Raw genomic sequence first — 8,181 nt, forward strand, 5'->3', positions numbered from 1 at the left:
AAGACCCATAGAGTGTTCAAAAAACATAAAGACATGAAGTATAGGCCAGGGTTCATGTGGAGATCGAATGCAAAAGCCTGGGTAACAGGACCGGTTTTTCTTGAGTGCATCAGGGAGGCTTTCTGCTCTACAGTTAGGAAAGATCTAGAGGATAAAGGTTTACCACTCAAAGTGCTCCTCATCATGGACAATGCCCCTGTTCATCCATGATATTTGGAAGAAGAATTGGCTGAAGAATTTCCACAGCTCTTAGTTGGGTTCCTCCCACCTAGTACAATTTCTCTACTGAAGCTTATGGACCAGCAGGTTATAGCTAACTTTAAGAAGCCATAAACCAAAGTACTATGCCTGAAATGCTTCCAAATGGTCAGTTTTAAACCTTAAAGAGTTCTGGAAGAAACATTACAACATCACTTCCTGTGTGGGGAGAAATCCTGGGTCAATGTATCTCTAAGAACATTGAGATTTGTCTGGAAGAAAGTGTGACCTAAAATTATACAAGCAAGAGACTTTGAGAGCAGTGTAGAGGAGCCTGAACCTTCAATTGACCCTATTGTTGATGACATCATCACCTCAGCAAGGAGCAGGGTCCGCAGGCTTGCAGGCAGACAGTGGTGATGTTGAGGAGCTGGTGGAGGAACACTCAGAGGAACTGTCTACAGAGTAACTTCAGCAACGTCTGGTTGAGCAACAGAGAATGGCAGGTGAGGAGCTTTCTGAAGAGGAAGGGGAATATCAACAATCAGTGCAGCAAAGGTCTTCTGAAATAAAGGAAGTCCTGAAACAGTGACAGAACTACAAACATTTGTAGAGATGATCCACCCAGACAGAAGAAGCCAACCGTCACATTTACTTGCTTAACAACGTCATGTCATATTATAGAACAGTTTTAAAGAAAAGACAGAAATAGACAACTTTATACCAGGTTTTAGTTCTGAAAACGTTGAGACCTAGTGAGCCAGAGGCAGGTCCTAGTGGGCTACAGACTCTCCCAAGGAGAGAAGGGAAACCAAGAGCAGGATTCCTGATGGTCTTATGGGAGAGGACTCTCCTTCCAAGCAACAGCACCCTCCATTTTAACCTTCAAGATCTGGGTTTGTAATAGATTATGACAGCCCTGAAAGTTGGTGCAATTACTTATCAGAAGCTTATGATTTTATTTTAGGGGTGAGTAAAAATGCAAACTAATATTTTTCAGTGCCTCCTTTGGGCAAGATACTTCCAGAGCCACCCTTCATGGAATACTCACTCAGTCTCCACAACACCCCTCTGGGACAGGTGTTCCTATGATTTCCATTTCACAGCAAAGGGCCACTTCAGTCAAGGCTGAGAAACTGTGCAAAGTCCCACAGTGAGGAAGCACTTGAATTCGTTCAAGAAATTAATCTGAACTTTTGCCATCTGGCTGTTAGTCATCTACTAAAGAAGTGACAGACTGCTGTGTGTTTTCCTAGCTGTACCTCTACGGAAAGTTATTAAATGAGAACACTGTGCAGTGCTGACGTCTGAGAGTGGGAATGGCTCGCTGCTTTCACCCGAGCAAGAACATTTCCTTCAAAGAATGAAGATGAACAGTAGAGTGCTGGGTCTGGGAAAGTGACTAAGACGGCATCCTTGGATCACCAGATTTGCAGCCTGGGTCAGATCCATCTCTCTACTCACCCTCTCTCATTATTGCCTCATGGTTTTGCTTTAGAGCTCTTGTGTTAGTGAGGTCTCTGTTGCTGTGATGAAATACCCTAGAAACTCAGCTTTAAGGAGGAAAGATTTATTTGACTCACAGTTTCAGAGGTTTCTACCCATGGCCACTTGGCTCTGCTGCTTCTGGGCCTGTGATGAGTAGGACAATTTATGGAGCAAAGCAGTTCACATCATGGTGGCCAGGAACGAAGCAGAATGAGAGGGAGAGGAGGGCCAGGAATGGAAAAGGAGAGGAATGGAAAAGCTCAAAATTTCCAGGGCCCATCTCCGATGATGTACTTCTTCTTCTACTTCTTCTTTTTTTTTTTTTTTAAACAGGGAAAGGTTTATTTAACTCACGGTTTGTAGAGGTTTCAGCCCATGCTAGGCTGGCTCCAAGGTGACATATGGCAGAGGGGCAACAGTTCATGGTCTCTGGAGCAGGGGAAGACAGAAAAAGCAGCAAGAGCAAAAGAGAGATGCTGTGCTTCTTCTGACTAGGCCTCACTGCCTAAAATTTCAAGAACTTTTCATGATTGCTGTCAGCTCTGAACCCATCAGCAGATGAGATCAGGCTCTCAGGATCCATCTCTCCCAGCTGTCCCTCTCTGCTCTGCCTCACCAGGGACCAAGCCTTTAGCACATGAGCCTGGGGGGCAGTTTCAGATCCAAACAAAAGCAGCCCTATAGCTTGGTCCTTTACACTTTTTATTTGGATAAATCTGAGCCAATTGGTTTCCTTTTCAGAGTTTGAATTGATTGACAAGACAAAGGGAATTACTTTCCCTAAACTATTTATTTAAGTGGGCAAATAATTAATCATTGGTTTAGTTAAAACAGTTTTTCAGGCTGATTTTTCTTATTTTATTTTACTTTTTGAAACTTCTGTTATTTATTTAAGGTAGAAAATTCTTTTTTTAACTTTAGTGCAATATAGATATATATTAACAAAGAAAATATAAAAAAACACTCTTCTTACTTTTATGAAAAAAACCAAAATCTGTAACAAAATGGAGAATAATAATAGCTAATACACTGTATATCACAAAATGTTACTTGAAGTACAAATCATACAAAAAAAGACTCTCTTACAAAGAAGAAACAAACAATAAAAGCACACAACTTTCTCTGGACTCAGAGACACTAGTAATATAAGCTAAATAAATTAGCATAAAAATAAATTAGCATATACAAATAGCTTTGAAATAATGGCTTTGATAATTTGGGAATTATTTGGACTGTATCCTACCTTCTATTTGTCCATCACATTATGTATATGAGTTTACTATTGTTTTAGGAAATAAACCTGATTTTGTGAGAAATATGAGCATATTAAAAAACAGAAATTCTGTCTTCTGTATTCCTTTGTGCACTCTAAAAAACCCATTTAGTTTTATTTTTAAATTAAAATTTAAAATTATTTGAAAAATTTTAACTGATACATAAACACAAAAATTACAGATTAATGAGATACTATGTGATTGTTCTGCTATGAGTATATATTAGGTTATTAGTTTAAATATATCTTCTCAAACATTTATCACTTCTTTGTGGAGAAAACATTCAAGATCCTTTCTTCCAGCCTTTTGCGATATATAATACACAACCACTATCCATGTTCACCTGATAGTGCAGCAGTGCACTAGATTTCTTCCTCCCATCTAACCAACTAGTAGCTCCTGGTCAGCCTTTCTCCATCCTTCCTACCCACCCAACACCCCAGCCTCTGGGAACAGTCATCTTACTCTCAGTTTCTAAGGCAACCCTCGTGAGACTATGTTAAACACCTTCAAATTCTCTCCATAAAATGCCCGTGTCCATTGATTGTGATAGACTCGTGCAATTCTATTCCTGTGTGTGGAATTACAAAATACTTTAAAAATGGGTTAAACTAAAAATATTTTGTGTTCTTGATGGTTAGAATTGGAAAATTCTAGATCTGTATTATATTGAAATTGTTTTTTAAATTTAATTGCTTAAGACGTCACACAAAAGCGATTTAATAAAGCAAAGCCAAATATATCAGAACTTACTGTACTGAGGTAGAACACTGTGGAGTCTGAGTAAAACTTTTCAAGGAGGAATGGCTGTTCACAGGTTGTTCACAGGAAAGTATTTCACTGTGGACATATTATGGGAATTGGGAAAATTGGTGACATGGCTATTTGATATGGAAATACAGAGTAAGATGAGCATCTTTTTGAGACAGGGTCTTACTGTGTAGTTCAGGCTGGGCTCAAACTCACTATGTAGCCCAGGCAGGCCTCTAACTCACAGCAATCCTCCTGCCTCAGCCTCCTGAGTGCTGGGATTACAGGTGTGTGCCACCATACCTGACTTAAAGTGAGCATCATATGGGAAGACTTGATTAACTATTTCTTGACAGGTGAGCTCTTTGCTCAAATAATCAAACTCATGCCATAGATAAACTGACTTGTCTCAATATCTTGAAGCAAATAATGTTTCATAGTTTACACCACAGTTTTTAAAAATCAACTAAGTCATGTTGACACATGTGGTCTTAGTTTGCATTTTCAATTTGATGTAGAAATCTATTGCTGTATTTATTCTACCACTTTCACCAAAAAGGGCAATGAAAGAGTAGAAGTCAGTAGAAGAAGGAAAGGGGATGGTGGTGAGGTGAAGTTTTGTGTTTGTGGCAGTGCCCTGATGGGTTTGTCTGAGAAGGAATCAATTTCATTGCTGAAAATCACCTACGGAGTATGACATACCATGGCCGTAATCTGTGACTCTATTTTATAGGACACAGTGCTGGTGTGAGAAGAAAAATTTGCCAACCAGATACTTAATGCCCTGGAAAGATGTGCAGAAGACAGGAGTCTGTGTGGTGACGGGGAAGGTAGCTGTGACGTATGTGTCTGCATGCCAAAGACGATGTCTACCTTCACTTTTTCTCAGTCAATAAATCATCTTTATTAACAATACAGCATGTTCTTTTCCAATTTTCCCCTATTTAGAAAGTTCTTTTATGCTAGCTAATGTTTCTATATCAGGTTTGGTATATTTGGTATATTTTGGGTTATGAGATCAATTATATTTGGCCTATAGAGGTAAGTGCTTGTCTATACTCATAATTGTATGTTTAATTGTCTGTATAAAGCTGTATTTGTGATTGGTCTCTGACTCTATTGGCTTGAGTTGTACTTTTCATTATTTGGTTCTCCTTCCAGGCAACAATGGCAGCAAGTCTGGCCATTCTTTGTTATTAAGAAATAAGGATAAACTGGACGTGGTGGCGCATGACTGTAATCCCAGCACTCAAGAGGCTGAGGCAGGAGGATCCTTGTGAGTTTCAGGCTAGCCTTGGTTACAAACTGGGCTCAAGTCCAGCCTGAACTGCACAGCAAGACCCTGTCTCAAAAAGATGAAAAAAAAAAAAAAAGAGAAATAAGGATAAAGGAAAATAATCTCTTTCCTGGCAAGGTGAGAGATTTAACCAAAGAGAGCTAAATTAGAAGTGACAGAAAGAATAAAGAGACAATGAACAGATCCTTATCGACAATAGCATCTCAGACAAGTCACTTAAATTCAATTGAACTTCACATTGTTCTTGTAAGTGATGAAAAAACTCCTTAGGTTTGTTACTCAAGGTCATTATGAGCATTGAAAGGAAAAATGTACATCAAATATTAAGCAGAGTAATTGGCACAGTGATTGCTATTATATTTATTGCACACTTATTATATAAGTATATTATATATTTATTGTGTATAAGAATACATGAAAGAACAAACTCATTGGCATTGTACCTCTATATTCCACAAATTAATAGCTATATATATCGGTAGCCTCTGTATTAGGAAACTATAGTAGTAAAATGCCAATACAGGGAATAATTTGTATGTGGTGCCTCTTACACTTACTGGCATAACTTCAATATATATATTAACAATTTTTATGCTGCCATCTGTTTTGTTATTGTTTTGATCTTACAACTATTTTTTTCACTGACTACTGATGGTGTTCTGTTAGTCAATGTATTCTCCTTATGGAACATTAGTTTTTAGTTAAAATAAAACCCTAAGTATTCCCTAAGGATAACATAGTTTCTTCAAAGAACACTTGGGCGTAATGCCAATATTTGAGTAATGTTTGCTTAAATTTTACTCAAAAAACTGCTATAGTGCCATCTAGCATTCCAAATAATAGGGTGTGAAAAATCAAGGGGACTAGATAGACCTCAATAGCCTAGCATTAGAAGTTGTCAAGTGGGAGGCCCCACAATCTGAGTTCTCTTATTAAGATTTCCCCATAGAAAATGAATTCTACTTCTGGTCTTTGCTAAACAATCATTAAATAAAGATAGAAAATTAGGCTGATGTGTAATTAGAATTGTTAATAATTTAAATATGGCAAAAGTTGGAGAGAATAATATGTTTATAATGGTCAAATGCTAAAGGTTGAATAAATGTTATTTTAAATACTTCAACACAAAAACCTGGCTTTAATTACATTATATTTCATCAAACAATATATTAATGAATTTACTGTCAACTTTTAGTGCCATGTAATTTTCGTTTTGTGTCTTATTTCCCACCAGGTTTGTGAACGGCCACTACTTCTGATTTTGGATGGGGTTGCTATTGTTTGGAGAAAGATTATCAAAGTAAGGAAAAAGTTATTTTTCTTTTCTTGTTAAGTATACAATCAGAAAGAACAACAATATTTTCCAGTTAAAAGGTCATTGTGACCTAATTGAAGAATTCAGGCTAAAATTCTGGAACGCTGTGGTTGACCGTTCTGAAACAAATTGAAAACAGATTCTAGTTGGATTCAAAAAGCAATCAGGTTAATAATCAAGACAGACAATGAAGAGACGCATAAAGAACAATTAAGAAGGAAATGCTCTGAAGTGAATAGAAAGAAGTTAAACAAGTAAGCTTTGAAAAATCTATTCATCTGGCTAAAGGTTAAAAAGATGTTCTTTTGTGCAGTGAATATAAAGTAACTTGATTTCCAAAGATAACACTGAAAGAATGTGTGGAGAGAACTCTGGTGCCCCTGGACTTTGCCCATTCCTGAACAAAGATTAACACCAACCACGTCCGAGTCCGCTGTGAACCCGTGACATCAGAGCATCTATCCTCCTATTCTTTGAGGACCAGAAAATATGCAAAGGTATGCATTTTGAAATTAAGAAATTTCTTGAAACCCATCAAATTGATATTTTCTGCAAAATTTGTGCAGCCAGTCAACCATTAGTAGAACATATGTTTTTGAGTTATTTTCTCAGTTTGGGAATGAATTAAAGTAACATTTTCCATGGTTTCTTTTTTTTATTGGAAACCTATACACACAAACATATATATCCTTTTAATACAACTTCTAATTTGACATGTAAAAATATATATATATATACTATAACCGTATATTACATACATAAAACACTGGGTGTGAGTAAAAATATGGTGAATGTTTAAATTAAAAAATTATAGTGAATGACACAACTCCATTAATCCCCCTCAGGGTGCACCCCTCACTTGGAAAACACCGAGACAGTACCGCCGTTCCTCTCATTGAAGCAGTTCAGGAAGGCTTCTTCTGTGAATATCTTTAGTTGTACTACTGTGGCCACTTTGATGTCCTGAAATGATTCAGAACATTTACATTCCATGGTCATCTTTTTTTTTATACCAAGAATCGAACTCAGGACCTCGCACTTGCCAGGCAGGCACTGTGCCACTGAGCTATATCCCTGGGCCTCCACGGTCATCTTGACTTTGGGGAAGAGCCAGAAGTTGCATGGTGCCAGATCTAGTGAATAAGGTAGATAAGGTACATTGCAATGCTTTTACCAGCTGCCTTTTTGTTAGATGAAACTCCGCAGCAGCATTCACCATATTTTGAAAATCATACTTTGTAGATAATGTATAATGTTAATATATTATTTATGCATCACACATATTATACATGATACTAACATATTGCAGTGAAACCTTGGTTTGCTGGAATGATTTGTTTCACTTGTAATCCAAAATACATGTTTATCTGAGCAGCGAGGGAGAAGAACCAGTGGCGATTATGTGATGTTCAGCGTGATGTACCACTCATACTGTGAGACATCACATATTTATTAAGTTAGTTTCTTAGAAATGTTTGTTCATCTTGCAAAACACTGGCAGAATGAGGTTTGACTGTATATGCAAGATATATATAAAATACATTATTTGTGATGTACTATATAAGGTATACTACATAAAGTAACATATGTGTAAAATACATTATGTATGAAGTATCACATAAAGTAATATGTATGTAAAATGCATTATGTATAATATTAACATATGGAATATATATCATAGTATTATATGTATATTATATGTATCATGTGTGATATTTGAAGTCAGAAAGAGTGAGGTTGAATATTATATTCTCGCTTTATCACTTTTTTTTTTTTTTTTTTGGTTTTGGTTTTTCTCCGGTACCGGGAACCGAACTCATGACCTTGCGCTTGCCAGGCAGGCGCTTTTTGCCGCTGAG

Source organism: Chinchilla lanigera, unplaced genomic scaffold, assembly GCF_000276665.1.
Source record: "Chinchilla lanigera isolate Chin_1 unplaced genomic scaffold, ChiLan1.0 scaffold00025, whole genome shotgun sequence".
Taxonomy (NCBI): Eukaryota; Metazoa; Chordata; class Mammalia; order Rodentia; family Chinchillidae; genus Chinchilla; species Chinchilla lanigera.